Source organism: Macaca nemestrina, chromosome 9 (assembly GCF_043159975.1).
Source record: "Macaca nemestrina isolate mMacNem1 chromosome 9, mMacNem.hap1, whole genome shotgun sequence".
Classification (NCBI taxonomy): Eukaryota; Metazoa; Chordata; class Mammalia; order Primates; family Cercopithecidae; genus Macaca; species Macaca nemestrina.
The window spans coordinates 129,973,110-129,994,277 of NC_092133.1; the positions used below are offsets into that span (position 1 = coordinate 129,973,110).

Genomic DNA, 21,168 nt, shown 5'->3' on the forward strand with positions numbered 1-21,168 from the left:
GGGAACCTCGGGGAAGGCTTCCCGGGGAATGAGGTGTCTGAGCGGAGCTGGAAGAGTGAGTGGGAGTTAACCAGGTGTCAGGGAGGATGGGAGGGTTTTCTGCGCAGATGTACAGCCGTGCCAAAGCAAGAAGGCAAGAAGCACAGGGGCCTGTAGGAGCTTCTCCTTGGCTGGGAGGCGAAACGCCAGCAGGAAATAGTGGTCGGTGAGGCCAGCCAGACAGGCGGGCCCTGTTTTCAACTGGACTGCAGGCAAAAGGGGACAAAGGCCACTTCCGCATCTGTTCACTGTCGTGTCCCAACCCCCACCAGTGCCTGGTGATGAACAAATGCCAGGGAGCTTTGGCGTCACTCTGGGTGTGAGAGATATTTAGATATTTTAGAAGCAGAGCGACATGATTATATTTCACTTTAGATAGGGAGGCAATCAGTTAGGAAGCATTTCCATCAGAATTAAGTTCTTAAAACTGCAATTCTACATCCAAGAATATTCATTCATTCATTTTATTCACATATTAGACAATTTTTTTTTAAGAGACAGGCTGTTGCTCTGTCACCCAGGCTGGCGTGTAGTGGCGTGATCTTATCTCACTCTAGAGTAGTTGGGACCACAGGCACATGTCACTACCACACCTGGCTAATTATTTTTTTCTTTTTTTTTTTTAGAGATGAGGATCTTGCTATGTTGCCCAGGCTGGTCTCCAACTCTTGGCCTCAAGTGATCCTCATGCCTCAGCCTCCTGAGTAGCTGAGACTACAGGCATGCATCACAACACCTGGCTAATTTTTATTTTAAAAAATTTTTTGGAGAATTGGAGTCTTGCTATGTTGTCCAGGCTGGTCTCAAACTCCTGGCCTAGAGTGATCCTCCTGCCTTTGCCTTCCAAAGTGCTGGAATTACAGGCATAAGCCACCATGTGAGGACTCAACAAATATCTATTGAATGTTTAGTATGTTCCAAAGACTGTTCTAGGCTCAGAAGATTTAGCAAAAAGCCAAATGGACGTAAATCCCTGCACTCGTGGGAAGGACAGGTAATAAAACAAGCAGCTAAGTAAATAAATTGTACAGTCCGTTAGAAGGCAAAAGAAAGAATGGAGACAAATAAACTAGGGAAGGGATTAGGAACAGGGGGAACAGGAGGTGGGCAGGTGGGAGGAGTTGCTATTTTTAAGAAAGGTGGTTAGAAAAGATCTCACTAATAAGGGTACATCTGAGCAGGGACCTGAAAAGGTGAGAGCTTGATTCCTGCTGGTATCTGGAGGAGGACCTTCCAAGCAGAGGGAAGTGCAAAGGCCCTGGGGCTAGCACAAGCCTGAAGACAACAGGGTGCCCAGAGCAGAGTGTAAAAGCCAAGAGGTAGGAAAATTGTGCTGAGCGTAGCCTCCAATCAGCAGGATCAATATCTTTGGAATCTGTTAAAAATGTAAATTATTACATCCTAACCCAAGCTAAGAATCAGAGACCTGGATTGGAAATGGGAGTGGGGGTAACACTCAAGAATATTTTTTTTTTTTGGAGACTGCATCTCACTCTGTCACCCAGGCTGGAGTGCAGTGGCGTGATCTTGGCTCACTGCAATCTCCGCCTCCTGGGTTCAAGCAGTCCTCCTGCCTCAGCCTCCCAAGTAGCTGGGATTACAAGTGTGTGCCACCACACCCAGCTACTTTTTGTATTTTAGTAAAGATGTGATTTCGCCATGTTGGCCAGGCTGGTCTTGAACTCCTGACCTCAAGTGATCCGACTGCTTCAGTCTCCCAAGGTGCGGGGATTACAGGTGGGAGCCACTGTGCCCGGCCCAGGAATCTATTTTGACTGGTCTTCCAGGGGATTCTCATGTTAGCTTAGTTGACTTTTCTCTCTCTCTCTCTCTCTCTTTCTCTCTCTCCAGTATTTTGCCTAACCATCAATTTCCATAAGTCTAAATGCCCTCCATGAATAGATATCTCCAACTTTTTTATTTTCCATGCAAAGAGAGCTCTTTAACTTTTAACTTTGTACCCAATCCCATCTCAACAAATAAGCCTAGGTCGGCACAGTGGCTCATGCCTGTGATCCCAACACTTTGGGAGGCCAAGGCATGAGGATCACTTGAGTTCAAGACCAGCCTGGGCCACATAGCAAGACCCCATCTTTACAAAAAATTTTAAAATAAAAATTAGCCAGGTGTAGTGGTACATGCCTGTAGCCCCAGCTACTCAGGAGGCTGAGATGGGAGGATCCCTTGAGCCCAGGAGTTAAAGGTTACAGTGAGCTATGATCACACCACTGGACTCCAGCCTGGATGACAGTGTGAGACCCTGTCTCTAAAACAAACAAAAAATTAAATCGCCTATCTTCTTATTTAGTGAAATCAGAATCCTAGAAATTTGATAGCCTGAACCATATTATTCTTTATAACACATTATTTGCTATTATAATTTGGAGTAGGCCTGACTTTTATGGGGTGGCAGGAGAAATCATCGCTTCCCAAGTCATCACTGGGGGCCAGTTTCCTGCCCTGTCCCAGCTCTGAGAAACGGACTTGCCTGTTCTCCCTGGGGCCTGGAGGTACTGGGGCTCTTACTTCCTGCTCTGGCCCATCCTTTCAATACAGTCCTGTTGCTCACTTGAGACATTAGCAGATTCATGTCACTTGTACATAAACCTTCACAATAATCGATGTTACAATAGGAAAAGGAATATTTGCTGAAAATCTTTTCCATTCTTTTTTTTTAAAAGATGAAGTCTCGCTCTGTTGCTCAGGCTGGAGTGCAGTGGCATGAACTCAGCTCACTGCAATCTCCGGCTCAAGAGATTCTCCTGCCTCAGCCTCCTGAGTAGCTGGAATTACAGGCACCCGCCACCATGCCCAGCTAATTTTTGTATTTTTTTGTAGAGACACGTTTCACCATGTTGGCCAGGCTGGTCTCAAACTCCTGACCTCAGGTTTAAGGCAGATCCACCTGCCTTGGCTTCCCAAAGTGCTGGGATTACAGGCGTGAGCCAGCGCACCCAGCCTCCATTCAATTTTACAAATATTTCTGCCTTAGCTGCTTTTTGCAGTGAAGCAATGGGCCAATAAATAAATTATAATTATTTGTCCTAGGCACGAGAAGGGACGCAATACCACCTAGTACTCGACCACACCTGAGGGTTAAGGAACACACCTGAGGGTTGAGAACATCAGCTCCGGAATCAGACTGCCTGAGTTTGGTAACTGGCAGTGGCCGGCTTCTTGTCTGTTGGATCTGAGATGGCTTATCACACCTCTCCCTGTGTTTCCATTCCCTCACCTATAAATGCGGTTAACAATAGTGCCCATCTCAGAGGGCAAAGACTGAGTTATTATACGTAAAGCACATAATCAGTACCTGGCATTTGGTAAATGCCAACTGAGTTTTAATCTTTCTTATTTTATTTTATTTTGTTTTGTTTTATTTTATTTTATTTTATTTTATTTTATTTTATTTTATTTTATTTTTGAGACAGAGTCTTGCTCTGTCACCCAGGCTGGAGTGCAGTGGCGTGATCTCGGCTCACTGAAAGCTCCACCTCCTGGGTTCACGCCATTCTCCTGCATCAGCCTCCCGAGTAGCTGGGACTACAGGCGCCTGCCACCATGCCTGGCTAATTTTTTATTTTTGTATTTTTAGTAGAGACAGGGTTTCACCATGTTAGCCACGATGGTCTCAATCTCCTGAACTCGTGATCCGCCTGCCTCGCCTCCCAGAGTGCTGGGATTACAGGCATAAGCCACTGCACCTGGCCAACCTTTCTTATTAATAGGTATTTCTCTTCTCTTTCTTTCTTTTTTTTTTTTTTTTTTTTTTTTGAGACAGGGTCTCACTGTGTCGCTTAGGCTGGGGTGCAGTGGCGTGATCTCGGCTCACTGCAACCTCTGCCTCCCATGCTCAAGTGATTCTCCTGCCTCAGCCTCCTTAGTAACAGGGATTACAAGCACCTGCCACCATGCCTGGCTAATTTTTGTATTTTTAGTAGAGATGGGGTTTCACCATGTTGGCCAGGCTGGTCTCAAACTCCTGACCTCAGTTGATCCACCCACCTCAACCTCCCAAAGTCCTGGGATTACAGGCATGAGCCACAACTCCTGGCCCTATTCTTATTAGTACATATTTCTGAGTAAATAAACAGAAAAGGCTTGGGAGAGAGCTAGCCAAAGGTACTCGAGTGTACTTAGAATGTTAACCAATATTGCACCATGGTACTCGCTGGAATGCAGGTACTCCCAGGGGCTCCAAGGTACATTAATTAGCTTGTGATGTTTTGATTGACTCTTGTCTGTGTTTCAGAAAGCCTTGCTCTGGGTTTTGGTTGCCATGAGTTGCAGTCTAAATCATGATTCCCAGCCAGGAAAAATAATAAACAACTATCTAATGTAATGAGAACCCAACTAAACTATAAAACTTAGTTATTTCAAAATGACAGAGCTGTTTGTGAAAAAAATAACAAAATAAAACACAGCCATTGGATAATTTCTTCCTACACCCCGAGGACGCTGGTTTTAAGTACTTGATCGCAGGCCATGCATGAGAGGAGATAGAATTATTCCTTTTTGATTGAAGTGGTTCAGAATTGGCCTCTAATTGACCTGGGAGTAGGAAGCAAAGAGGATTGGGTATAAAAATATAATGGGGTTCACTTGAAACCAGCCAGGCACTTTAACCTGCCCCAGAGGGGTCTCTCTCCATTTTTAAAACCCGGTTGACGTATGAAAGGAAAAGTTGCCAGTGTTATTCACTAGAAATACAGACAATGGAATGTAAACCTATGTCCATATGGTGCAGGTTAGGAACTGATGGAACGACACAGGAGACTATCAATTCCCAGGTGTCTTCCGCTGTAACTGGCAACTCCATCCACAGTTAATAGTGAATACAAAGTAATTCTGCGGCCATGCTGCCTGCGGCTGCCAGTGTATTTCATGTGTACAGCCTGTGGCAGGCAAGCATGGACAATAAGAGCTCAAACCTCCGAAGGACGACTCTGGGTTCAAATCTGATCAGCAGAGTCGTCTCAGGCACGTGGCTTCATCTTCTTTTTTGTTATAGAGACAGGTCTGTCACCCAGGCTGGAATGCAGTGGTGTGATCATAGCTCACTGCAGCCTTAAAACTGCTGGACTGAAGCGATCCTCCCACCTCAGCCTGCCAGAAAAAGTGCTGGAATTACAGGTGTGAGCCACCACACCTGGCCCACTTCACCTTTTTAAATCCCAAGTGCCTTGTCTGTAGAAAAGGGATAGAACAGTTTCTACCTCATAGGAATCCCATGATGATTAAATTAACTAAAGTTTGGAAAGCTCTAGCACTGCCTAATACAGAGTACATACTCACCACAATGTGAGCTGTTTATTATTATCAGTTGTGTGGTTTTGGAAACAATATGTGTTGAACCCATAGTCTTCATAAGGCTGGAAATAGATATTATTAGGCTCATTTTATTTTATGTTATAGACAGAGTATTGCTGTGTCACCCAGGTTGGAGTGCAGTGGTGCAATCACAAACTTCTGGGCTCAAGTGATCCTCCCACTGCATCCCCCCAAGTAGCTGAGACTACAGGTGCATGCCACTAAACCCAGCTAATTTTTAAAATTTTTTTGTAGAGACAGGGGTCTTCCTACGTAGCCCAGGCTGGTCTCAAATTCCTAACCTCAAGTGATCCTCCCACCTCGGCCCTCCAAAGAGCTGGGATTACAGGTGTGAGCCATGGTGCCCAGCTCCCAGGCTCATTTTAAAGGTGAGAAACAGCTTCAATAAAAGGCTCATTCAAGGTTACCCTGGAAAAGGAGTCTGAGACTGCCCAGTGGGATTAGCTCCAAGGACACGATTACACAACCCAGCCTCAGGTCCTCCCTTACCTTGTCTCGTGTCCTCAGCTCAGCAGGTACACAAAGGCTTGAGTGAGAGAGACCTTTTCCACCAACAGGGAGACCCTAGCAAAGATCAGAGCTGAACCATCATCTCTTAATTGTCCCCCGTATCCTGGTCAGAGAAGCCGTGACTTCCAATCCTGGAGCTAAGAACCTGGCACTTGTTATTAGTGGAGAAGGCGGAATTTTTGCTCCCTCACTTTGGGCATACACACAAAAAAATCACATTAATTTATTTCTCTAAACCCAATTAAATTTGACTACATCCTCACTCATTGGAATGACAAGAATTTGCGTCCTCTTCCCTCTCTCAGGTCACCTTGGACCTCCAAACAGGGAAGTGGTCTCTTGTCATCAATTTTTTTTTTTTTGAGATGGAGTCTCGCTCTGTCGCTCTGTCACCCAGATTGGAGTACAGCGGCACAGTCTTGGCTCACCGCAACCTCCACTTCCTGGGTTCAAGCAATTCTTCTGTCTCAGCCTCCCGAGCAGCTGGGACTACAGGCACACCCCACTACAGGCACACCCCACCCAGCTGACTTTTACATTTTTAGTAGAGACAGTTTTTCACTGTGTTGACCAGGCTGGTCTCAAACTCCTGACCTCAGGTGATCTGTCCACCTCGGCCCCCCAAAGTGCTGGGATTACAGGCATGAGCCACCATGTCCAGCCTCTTGTCATCAGTCTAATAGAGCTGTTACTAAGGTGCTTGGGGCAAAATGACTGCCAGTCCCTTTCGAAGCCAGACTCCAACCCTCTTGACTGAACTCCAGGATCCTTTGCTGTGCCTGGGACACATTTTTAGCTTTTTTTTTTTTCCAAGTTGGAGTCTCTGTCTGTCACCCAGGCTGGAGTGCAATGGCGGATCTCGGCTCACTGCAGCCTCTGCCTCCTGGGTTCAAGCAATTCTCCTGCCTCAACCTGCCGAATAGCTGGGATCACAGACACCTGCCACCACACCCGGCTAATTTTTTGTATTTTTAGTAGAGACAGGGTTTCACCATGTTAACCAGGCTGGTCTTGAACTCCTGGTCTCAGGTGATCCACCCACCTTGGCGTCCCAAAGTGCTGGGATTACAGGTATGAGCCACTGCACCTATGTGTTTAAATTGTAAGGCACATATCTTAGAATCTAGCCCGCAACTCACAGGCCATGCACTGTCCCATCAGGTGGTCTGCCCCTTCTTGAGGCACTCAGCAGGCATAGGGTCTCGTGTTATCTTCCCATCGTGTATGGATGTTCTCTATTGCTTCTTTTGGGAGTGCTATCGCCCTTTTCCATTCCTTCCTACCTCCCCCATTTCCAAACCTCAGAGCACCTCTCCTCTCTTTAAGAGTTCAGTCCTTTCCAAAATAAAGCTCCGTTAGTCTGTGTAAAAGAAACAAGAGTTACCCCACGTGTTCATCTCTCCAAATCCTGCTGACCCACTGAAAGAACAAAAAGAAAAGTATTTCTACTGCTTCCCTCTTCTCCAGCAAGGACAGCAAAACACAAGGCAAAGGCCTGTAAACCAGCCTGCCATGTTTCTCTTTTCAGAAAGACTCTTCGAAAAGTATTAAACTCAAGCTGAAAATGGAAGCACTCTAAATTCTTTGCCACGACTACATGTTAGGGCTGGTCAGCGAACCAACACTTTGCAAAAGATTCTTTGATTCATAGCCACTTATGCCTAGTGTTCCGTTTTTGGAATGCCATGTAACTCAACAATAGGACATAATAACATTTTTCTCTCTTCAAATTCTTGTTCCTTGAATTTTTCTAGGTAATATACATGAATTTCACGCAAATTCAAAAATTTGCAACCTCAGGCATAAACGAGTTAAACCTTTGCAAGTAGCTGCCTGAATTTTCAGTAGTAGAATCGGCTACTCTTCGGTGAACAGACCATTGTGGAGTTTTGTTTTGTTTTTTTTTTTTTTTTTTGAGACGGAGTCTCGCTCTGTCGCCCAGGTTGGAGTGCAGTGGCCGGATCTCAGCTCACTGCAAGCTCCACCTCCCAGGTTTACGCCATTCTCCTGCCTCAGCCTCCTGAGTAGCTGGGACTACAGGCGCCCGCCACCTCGCCCGGCTAGTTTTTTGTATTTTTAGTAGAGACGTTTCACCGTGTTAGCCAGGATGGTCTCGATCTCCTGACCTCGTGATCCGCCCGTCTCGGCCTCCCAAAGTGCTGGGATTACAGGCTTGAGCCACCGCGCCCGGCCTCATTGTGGAGTTTTGACTGGCAAAGCTTTTTATGTCAATTCCAAGGATAACCACTGGTGAAACAGGGAATCTATTTCTTTTATGTTTTCATTTCCAGGTAACTTAAGTTTCAGTTTTATTTTATTCACCAAGTTTTACCATGACCTATTTCTTTTTTTTTTTTTTTTTTTTTTTAACTTCAAGTTCTGAGACATATGTGCAGAACGTGCAGGTTTGTTACATAGTTATACATGTGCCATGGTGGTTTGCTGCACCTATTAACCCACCATCTAGGTTTTAAGCCCCATATGCATTAGGTATTTGTCCTAATGCTCTCCCTCTCCTTGACCACCAGCCCCTGACAGGCCGCGGTGTGTGACATTCCCCTCCCTGTGTCCATGTGTTCTCATTGTTCAACTCCCACTTCTGAGTGAGAACATGCGGTGTTTGGTTTTCTGTTCCTGTGTTAGTTTCCTGAGAGTGATGGCTTCTAGCTTCATCCATGTCCCTGCAAAGGACATGAACTCATTCTTTTTTATGGCTGCATAGTATTCCATGGTGTATATGTGCCACATTTTCCTTATCCAGTCTATCATCAATGGGCATTTGGGTTGGTTCCAAGTCTTTGCTATTATAAATAGTGCTGCAATAAACATATATGTGTATGCATCTTTATAGTAAAATGATTTATAATCCTTTGGGTATATACCCAGTAATGGGATTGCTGGGTCAAACGGGATTTCTGGTTATAGATCCTTAAGGAATCACCACACTGTCTTCCACAATGGTTGAACTAGTTTACAGCCCCACCAACAGTGTAAAAGCGTTCCTATTTCTCCACAGCCTCGCCAGCACCTGTTGTTTCCTGACTTTTTAATGATTGCCATTCTAACTGGTGTGAGATGATATCTCATTGTGGTTTTGATTCGCATTTCTCTAATGACCAGTGATGATGAGCTTTTTTTTCATGTTTCTTGGCCGCACAAATGTCTTCTTTTGAAAAGTGTCTGTTCATATCCTTTGCCCACTTTCCGATGGACTTGTTTCTTTTCTTGTAAATTTGTTTAAGTTCCTTGTAGATTTTGGATATTGGACCTTTGTCAGATGGGTAGATTGCAAAAATGTTCTCCCATTCTGTAGGTTGCCTGTTCAGTCTGATGACAGTTTCTTTTGCTGTGCAGAAGTTCTTTAGTTTAATTAGATCCCATTTCTCAATTTTGACTTTTGTTGCAATTGCTTTTGGTGTTTTAGTCACCATGACATATTTCTGTTAGTACTTCAAATTCTTCGAATACAGCTTTTCTTCCCTCAATTCTTATTTATTTCCAGTGCAGGCCCCCAAGTACAAAAGGTTTTGGGAGGGGTAAAGAGATCTCGTGCCAGGTACTAGTTCTGGTTGTGGGGATACAGTGAAAACATGGCACGTACACACCATAGAATACTATGCAGCCTTAAAAAAGAATGAGATCATGTCCTTTGCAGGGACATGGATGGAGCTGGAGGCCATTATCCTTAGCAGACTAACACAGGAGGAAACCAAATTATGCATGTTCTCATTTATAAGTGGGAGCTAAACGATGAGAACACATGGACACATAGAGGGGAACAACACACAATGCAGCTTATCACAGGGTGGAGGGTAAGAGGAGGGACAGGATCTGGAAAAATAACTAATGGGTAATACCTCAATGGCAAAATAATTTGTACAACAAACCTCCATGACACTAGTTTACCTATGCAACAAACCTGCACGTGTACCCCTGAACTTAAATAAAAGTGAAAAAAAAAAAAGTCCCACAAGGATTATTCTTATTCAGCCAGACCCTGTTCTAAGTGCTTTACATATATTAACTTAATTTAATCCTCATAACAGCCCTACAAGGTAGGCAATATTATTGTCCCCATTTCATAGATGAATGTTCTCAACTGAGGCACAGACAGGTCAAGAAACTTGCCTAAGCTTGCACAGCTAGTAGGTGGCCCGGGCAAGATTCAAGCCCAGGCAGAATGACCTCAGTCTGTGTCCATCACACAGGGCAGTGAATCCTGATGGTGGCTAAGTGTTAAGAAAAAAATAGAGGATGGTGATACCTTAAGCACCTGGGGGAAAACCACTCCCCATGTGCTGATCACCGAAGGTTATCTAAGAGGCAGCGTTTTTGCTAGAACCTGAAAGACGACCAGGAGCCAGCTACCCAAAGAGTGGGGTAGGGAGCAAGGCCTGGCCTTCCAGACAGGGGAAGCAGGAAATGTGAATAATACGTGATGAAGACAAAGAGGATGTGGCAGGAGCAGTGAGAAGCCACCCGCAGTCGTTAGGCAGAGCAGTGACGTGATCTGAGCTCTTCTCCAGCCTGGGCTGCTGGGTGACGGGTGGATGCGTGACCTGGAACATACAGAGCCCTGGAAGAAGGTTCTGTAGGCAGAGGGTAGGGGCTGACATGGTTTTGGGTGGGGCCGGGTGGCGAAAGATAAGACTGGATGGCCAGGGTGGCCTGATACTCAGGACCTTATAGCCATCAGACAGAATATGGGCTTTTTGTCCCTAAAGCCAGGGAAGCCCTGAACGGATTTGAAACAGAAGTTACGGGATCAGACCTGGGATTTAGGAGAATTGCTCCAGCTGGAGTGGAGAATGCATCTGAGAGAGATAAGATCAGCACCCATTCACAAGGCTACTAGAGACATCCTGGTGAAAGATGATGTGGCCTGAGCGTGCCTGGGGACAGCAGTTGCTCACTCAGCTCCAGGCACTGTTGGGATAAGGGGCTGCCCTCATGACCTTTCAAGAGGTAGTTATGAGGACAGGCTTCGTGATCTGGTGAACGTGAGGAATGAGAGAAAGGAGGGAGGGAAATCTCTATCCCTGTTTCTGGCTTTGGGGAGGAGGAGGGAGCCTGCTGTTTACTAAGAGTGGGAGCCTAGAGGCAGGATTGGCCAGTGAGGCAAGTTCAGTTCAGGACATACAGAAGATGTAAGTGGCCTAGGCAGAAAGCAGTAGGTGTAGATGTGGATACAATTCAACAACTCCTGTAAGGTTGAAAACAAAATATTGGAAGAGAAATATATGTCTGAGTTGGTGGCCCATGCCTATAATCCCAACACTTTGGCCAGGCGGGTGGATCACCTGAGGTGAGGAGTTCAAGACCAGCCTGGCCAACATGGCAAAACCCTGCCTGTACTAAAAAATACTTAAAAATTAGCTGGGCATGGTGGCGGGTGCCTGTAATCCCAGTTACTCAGGAGGCTGAGGCAGAAGAATCGCTTGAACCCAGGAGGGGAGGTTGCAGTGAGACGAGATTGTGCCACTGCACTGCAGCCTGAGTGACAGAGATGGACTCTGTCTCAAAAAAACAAACAAAAAAAAATGTTGTAGGTCTGAACATTTCCTCATTGTCCATTACTAGGTATTGCAGTCAAAACAAATCAGGACTAGAACTAGTCTGCGTGCAAAGAAACAATATTCCCTCTGAGGACCTCAGAACACAAGAAGATGGGCTCCAATTGCATTACCAAAAAATGGGGTTTTGCATTGGAATAAGCCTCACAGACTTTAGAGAGAGGTACCTGAGAATCCCATTCAAACCTGGCTTCAGAGCATCAAGTCTCCAGTCAGCTTGAAATAAGACAGGTAGTTAAGACCAGCCTGGGCAACATGACAAAATCCTGTCTCTACAAAAAATACAAAAATTAGCAGGGCGTGGTGGGGTGTGCCTGTGGTCCCAGTTACTTAGGAGGCTGAGGCAGGAGGATCACTTGAGCCCAGGAGGGGGAGGTTGCAATGAGCCCTGATCACACTACCACACTCCAGCCCGGGTGACAGAGTGAAACTCTGTCTGTATAACAAACAAACAAACACAACACAGGTACTCCTTAACACCAGCGTTCAACTTTTTCTTCAATGCTAACTGTATGCCCAATTCCCTTTCTATTGATTGTGAGGCCTTTTGAACTGATAAAAATTTTTACCAGTGTTGTTTAGAAAACAACACAGGACCTATGACAGTAAAAAGGTAAAATTTTCTGTCAGCTGGAAGATAGGATGGGAGCAATTTCTTTTTATTACAAAGTTTGTAAGTCCTCAGAGCTGACCGGTCTCCTGGAAATGATGTTTCTAGATCTACCAAGTACTAGATCGACCATGGTGGGAGGAAAAGCGGTCTCTCCCCTGAAGAGAGGATGGGTGCAGGTTGGAAATTCTAGAGACGCACGGGTTCTGGAGAAAGATTTTACCCCAGAAACAAGTCGGCTTTTGCTAAGTGGAGGCTCTTGCCAGCATCCCCTTTTATTTTATCACCATGTTTTGACAATTCATGAAAAAAAAAAAAAAAAGAATGTGTCTAGGAGCAAATAGAGCTCCTCAAGCAATGAACATTTAGACATATCCTGTGAATTGACTTATTGTTCTGGGTGGGGAATCTTCCCAGAGTTTGTTTCTCTTTTTTTGGAAAGAGAACGTGTCAGCCCGTTTTCCTCCCCCGGGTCTCTCCCAGTGGAAGTCTCCCTCTCCCAGTCATTGTCGCGAAGCCTTGACAATAGCCCCATGCCTCGGTTATCCTGCAGCAACTTCCATTGAAGAGTTGAGGGGAGATTCAAATTCAATACAATTGGACTAGATCGAGGGGTAAGAGCTGCGCCTTCAGCCAAGGGAGCTGCTGTCTCCGGGCTCTCAGGGTAGGAAAGGGCCTCACGCGTTGGCTTTGGGTGGGTTTTGTGGGGTAACCAGGGGTCCCCCGCTTGGGGACCTCCGTGCTGGGCATCCCGCACGCTTCGGACGCGCGTAGCCTCATCCGGGAGCGAACTTTGTCTCGCCTGCGGGTGCCGCGGAGAGGGACTGGGAAGCCGAGCCAGCTCTGGGGGCGACTGAGGGCGTCCCCGGCTTTCTACGGGGGCGGGGGCGCGCATTGTTGTCCAGGATCGGGCGGCGCTCGGAGGCCCCGCGGCGGGCAGTGGCCGCGGCGGTGGCGCTCGGTGCCCGCCTTGCACCCGACCTAGCGGCGCGCAGGGGGCTGGCCCGGGGCGCGCGGGGCGCACCATGCGGCGGGCCGGGCGCGGGCGAGGGGCGGGCCGGCGGCGGGGCTCCCTGGCGCCCGGCCAGGCTCGGCGCGAGAGGCGCGAGCGGGCGATGGGCTGACGCCGAGGCCCCGCGGCGGGGGCGGCGGCGGGGACGGGGCGGGGGCGCGCCAGCTGCGGGCGCCAAGGCCGCCTAGTAGGCCAAGGGCCTGCGCCCGGGCGAATGGGACGCCCGTTCCGGGGGACCAGCCGCTTCCAGCCTGAAGTTCCTCGGCTCCCTTGGAAGCGCAAAAAATAAAAGGTAATGTGTCTTTGTTTCCCGGTCGCGGTGGCAGGGAGGCGACTGACGGCAGCCCTTCGCCTTCCGTGTTTTCACATTGGGCCAGGGAAAAGGGACGCGCCGCTGCTGCTTTACGGGGGGCCTGGAATCGTTTATTTCGCGTATGTTACAGTTTTTAAATACAAACCCCACGTGGGGCACATACTGTGCGTTCTTCTGCAACCCTCCCCCCGGCGCACACACATACTTTCCTTAGGCACCTCAGTCCCACGCTGTCTGAATCTACCCGGGGAGATAGGAAAGGACATGGCTTTAGGCAGAGCTGGGTGGGCTTTTTTTAAAACCATTTTTTGAGAGTGACAGGGGAGCCCTTTCCTTTGGGTGCAGGACAGGGCGTTTCAGACAAGAGTGGCGGAGGCCGGCAGCCGATTGCCGCTGCCCGGGGCTGCTGAGATGGACTGCTTTTTACGTTCCAAATGGCTGCAGCAAGTTTGATGCAGAGAAAACGGACGCTGGGAAGGGGAGGAGAACAGAAGGGAACCCCCTTTAGTACGTGCTCATTTAAAATTGGCTAAACGCAGTGCTTCTACATTGGAAGCAGCTGCTCAAATGTTGGTGCACATTGAATTCAGAAAAGATTCCCGGTGCTGCACGGAGAAAGCTGTGTGGGCTGCCTGTGTGTAAGGAGCGACTTGGTGCCTTTTTCTCCAGTATCCTGTTAACAGAGTAAGTGCTCGTAGATTCAGGCGTATTCTGCGAAATTTCCAAGGGATGGCTGTGCTAATAATAGCTCTGGCGGCGGCTTCTTAATAGACATCCTCATTCTGAACGATGCAGCCATGGCAGCCCCCCCGGGAAGTGCAGCTTGCTGAGAAACGAGAACCAATGCCCGCAAAGGACTCCCTGACCCCACCATGAATGGATGCGGCTCTGGCTCCCCTATGAATGGAGCATCCCAATGGAGACGCTGCTACTGCTGTTTCTGGCTTCTTTCAGTTTGAATCCTCACAGATAGCGATGAAAGGGCTTGCTCTGAAAACCTAGATAGGCACATTTCTAAGTCTGAGCCGGTCAGTGGTGACAGCCTGTTCTATTGGGAATACATCTGCCTTGACCTGATTGAGGGTTCAACTGCCAGTACCCCCCTTGCACCTCCACATCCGTAAGTCGTCCTCTTCACCAGCATGACTGATCTGTGGGAAAGCACCGCTCAGACAGCCCGGGACAAACTGCTGACTTCATCCCGGGAAGCCACTGCTGGCCCTAGGGGAAGTCCCTTAGGAACTGGATACAGTAACCTGTCCCTTAGACTTCATGAAACTTCGCTGTGTATGCCGTCCTTCAAATGTGCAGCAAAGTGCTTTTGCATGGGGGACAGCAGTTGGGGAGAGGAAGACACATTTCATTGTTTTGTTTTTGGTCTTTAAATTGCATCAAGCCCATTCATAGCATTAAGCCCTATTTCTGTTGAAGTGTGACTTGGACAGGGCCAGAAGACCAAAGCCTGGAATCAACAGAAATCTGGGTTGGTTCTCAAAGTGTTGTCTCTTGCAACCTAGAAGGTTAGGAGATGAGCCAATTTGTACATTGTCTTCTGTTAGATCCATTCTGTTGCAAATGAAGTTTGGGTTTATTTAGGATACAGCAGGAATGAGGGCCCTGTGGCAAATAGGTTTGAATCCACTTGGTCCCCAGAAGTTAAATAGCTGCAATTAATTAAATTGGAGGCAGTATTTGGACATGCTTTGCAATCAACATTATATTACCCAGCCAGTGAATACAATGTTGCCTCCAGATAAGTTGGAAAGAAGTAATGACTGGTGTATAAAGTTGTGTGGGTAGAAGGAAAAATTAAATTTTATTCTTTCATTAAAGGGGAATTGTTTTAGTAGGAATAAGGATCAGAAAATCTCTCCACCCTCTTTTGTTCTGACCGAGTGTGATCTGCCACTGCTGTTGCTGTATTGTTTTTGGCATTTGTCTTGAAGTCATTTTATTAATAAGACTTGATATTTATGGCACAGAGTCTCCTTGTAATTTGTAGACATTGTTATCAAGTCCCCTGATAGCCTGGCAGGTGGCTGGTGTCATTAGCATGATCTTGTCATTTGGGGAAACTGAGACCCCCTTGAGGTTCAGTGAGTTGCTGCTTTCATAATCCATGAGAACAGCATCCCAGATGTGCACAGCGCTCGATGTTATTGTCACAGCAAAGTTATAGCCTGAGGTCAAAGGCGAAGACACCCAGTGATTCTTTGCTTGGTTCTGGAACTTGGGGAAAGAGCTCTGTGGAACAGCAGTTATGCAAGAGTTGCCAAGGAGAGAGCTCCTGAGTTAACCTTAAGGAGTGGATGGAAAAAGTGGAATTGGTTTGTGATGTGAAAGAAAGGGATATGGTAGGTTCAGGAGATCTCACATTGAGGGGACTTGCCAGGCTACCTTTGTCTTTAAGTAAGTGTTAGGTGAGACCAGCATCAAAGATCGTTACTGCCTTTACTGCACAAATATATCACCTGGGTTCACATTGTTTATGCTGGTGTGTGTGTGTGTGTTTGCATCCGCACGTGCGTGCAGCATGCTTGTAGTTCAATTCACGTGTCCAGCAAGCCATATACTTACCCCTCATAAGACTTGCGTTTAGCCTGATGCATCACACTGAATGAAAGGATAATGGGCAATGTACAATCTAAAGCTTTGTACTTAGATATTTTTGCATATTTAAAAAAAAGGAACAGTGTACCTTTTGGAGAATTCCTAGTTCAATATGTCAAAATGAGAAATAGACATGCTAACAGTTAACCAGCTTATGAAGTTCTTTTAAACTACTCTCCATAGAGTATTAGAATGTCTGAGTCTGGGGTCAGCAGTGACTTCCATTCATATGTCTTATTTTTTGGATAGCACCTGATATGATAACATTTGTGGCAGAATTTCTCTTGTTTGGTTTATTTGTTGTGAAAAATCTCAGCATCTTAGAAGCAATTTCTGGGACCTCATAAGACAGCAATAGAGTAATGATCTTCTAATGATTCTTCAGTCTAAGCCCTAATTCCTCTTGAGCTAAACTATATTCCTCTTGAGCTAAAATGGGAGCTTTCTTACCTTAACAGGATCAGCAGGTAACTCAGGCCCATGTGCCCTCATGACCTCCCCAGGACACTGCATTTTTATCCGTTCACCCACCTTGCCCATTTCTGATTCTGCACTGTCCGCTTCTCTCTGGAAATGCCATGAAAGGAACAACAACAACAAAAAAGATGTTGGACATCTCTGAAAAGTTAGGCATTGACTAAGAAAAGGAAGTAAAGGGATCATCGCGTCAGTTGTGGAGGGTATGTAGACATCTGGGGTTTTCCTCCAATAGCAAAATCAGAGTCAGAGAATGTTGGAAAAGTGGCTAGTAAAAATCTCATCTTGTGGGGAAAGGCGTGCTGGATTTTATCTTGAGGTGTTCATTCCAGCCGTAATCAGACTGGAGTACGTCAGTAGTATTTTCCATTGTTTAGTTTTTGTTTTTCCCAGAACATTTCATCTCCAGAGGTGGTACAATAGCCCTTGGAACTTTGGGCTTCGGAGTCATGATTGCACACAAAGGCCAGACGGTTTCACCGCTCTCTTCTGCAAGAAGTTTTCCGAATCAGCATAAATCCAGCTTATCAAAAATTCCCTCTACAGCAGTTTCATTTTAGTTCCCTAAATCCATCAGCTGCCACTCTTTCTGATGTCCCATGGAATCAGCACGTCCTTCTCTTATAAGGAATGATTCAGACACACCCTTACATTGGAAGTAACCAGCTCTACCGCCAGTGGCATTATTCTAAAAATCCCTATCGCTGTTCCTCCTTACTTTTACAGAAGACGATCAGAGCTGGTGCTACTGTTTAGTACACTGCACTAATGCTTATTTGGGGAGCTAATGAGTGTGAGGGTGTGTTCACTTTTTTTTTGTTTGTTTTTTGTTTTTGTTTTGTTTTGAGATGGAGTCTTGCTCTGTCACCCAGGCTGGAGTGCAGTGGTGCGATCTCGGCTCACTGCAACCCCCGCCTCCCTGGTTCAAGCCATTCTCCTGCCTCAGCCTCCTGAGTAGCTGGGATGACAGGCACGTGCCACTATGCCCAGCTAATTTTTGTATTTTTAGTAGAGACAGGATTTCACCATGTTGGCCAGGATGGTCTCGATCTCCTGACCATGTGATCCGCCTGCCTCAGCCTCCCAAAGTGCTGGGATTACAGGCATCAGCCACTGCACCCGGCCTCAGTTCTTAACTATATCAGTGGAAATTGGGCATTTTCTTCCCAAAGATAAACATTTTTCATATTCCACTTGAAGATGGAAATCACTGCTAAGAATAAAAGCCACAATTGTTGGAAAGTAATGGAGGACTATGGGGAATCGGGTTCTGTTCAGTGGCCTTATTAACTACCAAATAATCAAGAAGAAATGAGTGGTAGTCTCAGTTTGAACCAAATGAGTAACCTCCCTACAGATGTACAAGCATAATTAATTCTAAATCAGAGAAGTTGCTCGTAGGCTCTAGCTTCTTAGGAAGGGCGATCTCTATGCTGTGTGGTATTTTCTGGCTTTTTGTTTTAAAGGTGGAGCTCCGGCCATTCAGTGATGCAATACAAGAAAAAACTTACTGTCTGTGGTCAAGAGTGTTGGTACATCCATACTCTTTGCCTCAAACTCTGACTTACATTCACATGTTCCTTTTTGCTCCTGCCTTCTCAGCAATTATCTGCCGATCCATGGCTACTGCATACGTTTTGTTTGCATACACTCACTACATTAACCCGCTGCTCGTGTTGAGCACTCCCCGGACCCTGGTTGTATAGGCAAATCGCTAAGTGAATGTATCAGACCACATTTCAACATGGATCTGTTTAGACTTCAGAAACCTGAAAAACCAGCCAAGCATGGTGACACGTGCCTGTGGTCCCAGCTACTCCAGGAGGCTAAAACGGGAGGATTGCTTGAGTCCAGGAATTGAAGGTTGCAGTGAGCTATGATTGCACCATTGCACTCCAGCCTGGGCAACAGAGGGAGACCCTGTCTCTAAAAAATAAAAGGAAAGGATAAAAAGAAAGAAATCTGGAAAACCCCAGTGGTCTAAAGCAGTGTCACTTGTTAAGCCCACCTGTGTCAAAACTTTTCGTAGTCTGTACTGTGGTGTGGCTCCTCTTCCTCAGTTAGCAATACATTACCAACCTTAAAGTCTGGAGTCCTGGTCCTAATACAGAATCCCAAACCTTTTAATGATATTTTTCACTTCAAATTAGCCAAAACCTCTCCCTGCACATTTGAAGCTATCATTCCACAATTTCCTGTGGGATTAGCCTGTTCTTTGGTGATGCAGCCTTCTTTGCAGAGCTTTTGCCTTTCTTTGTCCTTGCTGTATGGGTAATGCATGGGAAAAAAAGAAAAAACGGCATGTAATGGGGAATTAGATTGATAATGCGTGACAGGGAATGGAAATAATAATCGGCGAGTTGCCGGGCTGTGCCATTCATAACCAGAAACTGCACAATTACGCTCTCGCCACATGCCTAGGAAGAAGTATATAGATGAAGTATATAGATGTGACAAACCCAAACTAGGAAGCCAGACAGTGTGGGTCCTCCAGAGCTAGGCGACATACCTACCAATAGCTGGAGAGTCTAGCTCCAGCTTGCCCATCTCCCTACTCCCACTGGCCAGCCCCTATAAGTATCTGATATTTATTTCTCTGTTGCCCAAAGAGAGAGAGAAGGAGAGAGGGGAGGGTGATGAGGACATGAAGCAGACACTGATGGAGCACAATGGGGAGCAGTGTTCGGCCTTCTCAATCCCCTTTTATTGGGCTGCTTGAGTGTTTTGTAACAGAAGAACTGCAGAGTGACCAGTAGCACAGATGTAGCCTGCAGGTCTTGGCAGGAGGGGAGAACCATGTACAGAAGGCAGTTGTAGCAAGGGCTACTGTTAGCAAGGGCTGCAGCCATGGCTGCAGGGCTGCCCATCACAGTCAATGCCTGGTGCAGTCTACAAACCACGTGCATGTGTGATCTGGGGGTTATCTAGCCAATCAAACATTTTAGAGAAATGGTGCTTTAGGAATCAAAGGGAGTATCTAGATCATTTTTGCAAATAAGGAAGAGCTTACAGGCATTGAGGGACCTCGCCCTGGTCTCAGCTGCTGCACCAAGGCTGGAGTCCCTGCCTCCTGACGTGGATCTGCGTGGTGCAACCTGGTATGGCCAACAGAGAGGGGAGGGGGGCGCCATCTTGCCCTGGGTTTGGTCGTCTAACCAGCTCTGCTACTGCTTATGTGGCCTTGGGTGAATTACTGAGTCTCTCTGAACCTTGGTTGCTTTATTTATAACTGACATTCAGAGTGGCAAACTAGTTAATATCTGTGAAGCACCTACTCTCAAAAAGTATGGGAGACTCTTTTTTCTGAAGAGATGAGATCTTGCTATGTTTCCCAGGCTGGTCTCGAACTCCTGGTCTCAAACGATCCTCCTGCCTTGGCCTCCCCAAGCCCTGGGATTATAGGCATAAACTACTGCATTTGGCAAGGAGACTTTTCTAGAATAAGAGATTTTGTCTTTGTATTTCCCCCTCTCCAACTTTGCTTAATTATATTACTGGAAGGCTCAATGATGCTAACTTTGCGGGGATGTGATCCCATCAAGGTGCAAGAAGCCAGCTGGCTATGGAAGTGGAGGTGCTGCTCAAATAAATGGTGCATCCTCACTTATAATACTGAAATGAATTTTATAGACATAAAGTAGTATAAGTGGACAAATGTTAGCTCTGATATTTCGTGTTACCTAGCCTTTCAGAAAGGGTTCTGCAGATAAAGTCATGACCCTAGCCATTCTTACCTTGTTGGGAACAGGGAAGGTTTGTGAAGAATGGCAGGTGGCAGGATGTAATTGAGTCTTCTAGCTGTGAACAGGGATTAGGGTCTATCACTGGGAGCAGATGAGAGAGCCCAGGGGCTCTACTACATCTGAGTCTCCAGGGAGTCCTGGAACATTAAGGTAGAGAAGGTCGGTTGGGGGAGGCGAAGGAAGAAAAGACAGATGACTTTGCCTTTGACCCATTGGATTATATCACCAATTTCTAAGAATTTCTAAAATTCTTTAATTTTCAAAAATGATCATAGAAAGCTTTTATCTTGAACAAATTCTAGAAAAGATGTAAGAATTACCAAGATTATGTCAGTGAATGGCAATTGCATCCTTTTCAGAACAAAAAGGGCAACACGATAATCACTCCATAATGTTCTTTGTCTACTGCCCATTTATTGCCGTTAATTGGGAAGATTTTCAACTCCTATTTATTTGTTACACTCCACCCAAGTCATTAATGCAACAAGTTAATGGCAGAAAGAAGCCTAGATCCTGAGTATACGGGATGCCTTTTGGTGTTTTTGTTTTGTTTTGTTTTGTTTTTCTTTTTCTTTTCCATTGCCTCAACCACTCAACCACTGTGAAAATACTGGGATAGTTTTCCTTGTAGTTCGAGAAGTCAAGGTGTCAATTTGCATAATGTTCATCAAAAAAATTTTAAGCATTTAATAACCTTCTAAATGTTAAATAAAGTCAGAATGAGAGATCATCTGTCTTCTGGAGACTGATTAAACAGGCACACACAGACAGCAGAAGAAAAACATTAAGCAAATGTGCAAACAGGGAGAGTATTTATAGAACATTATATCTGCATCCAAGACTAGGATATATTTTCGGTGAGCCCTAAGGGACAGCTTATGGCCGTCTTTTGCCTAGACAGGGTGGAGTGTGTCTGTCATTTGATGGAGAAATTATAAGCTGGTATTTGT

At 46.1% G+C, this 21,168-nt stretch overlaps 1 protein-coding gene across 14 annotated transcripts in view; it reads left to right on the forward strand.

Moving 5' to 3' along the window:
* The window catches only part of LOC105490635 (FERM domain containing 4A), a 699,298-nt gene that overhangs the window by 433,928 nt on the left and 244,202 nt on the right, over positions 1–21,168 (forward strand). The window contains exon 1 of one of the 14 annotated variants that reach the window (XM_024795701.2): positions 12,419–12,727. The exons of 11 other annotated variants lie outside the window; for them this stretch is intronic. The gene's annotated coding sequence lies outside the window, so the exon portion shown is untranslated. Of the gene's footprint in view, positions 1–12,418; positions 12,728–13,227; positions 13,368–21,168 lie in introns of those variants that run through there. 2 more of the 14 variants (XM_011756460.3, XM_011756459.3) reach the window with 2 other exon arrangements.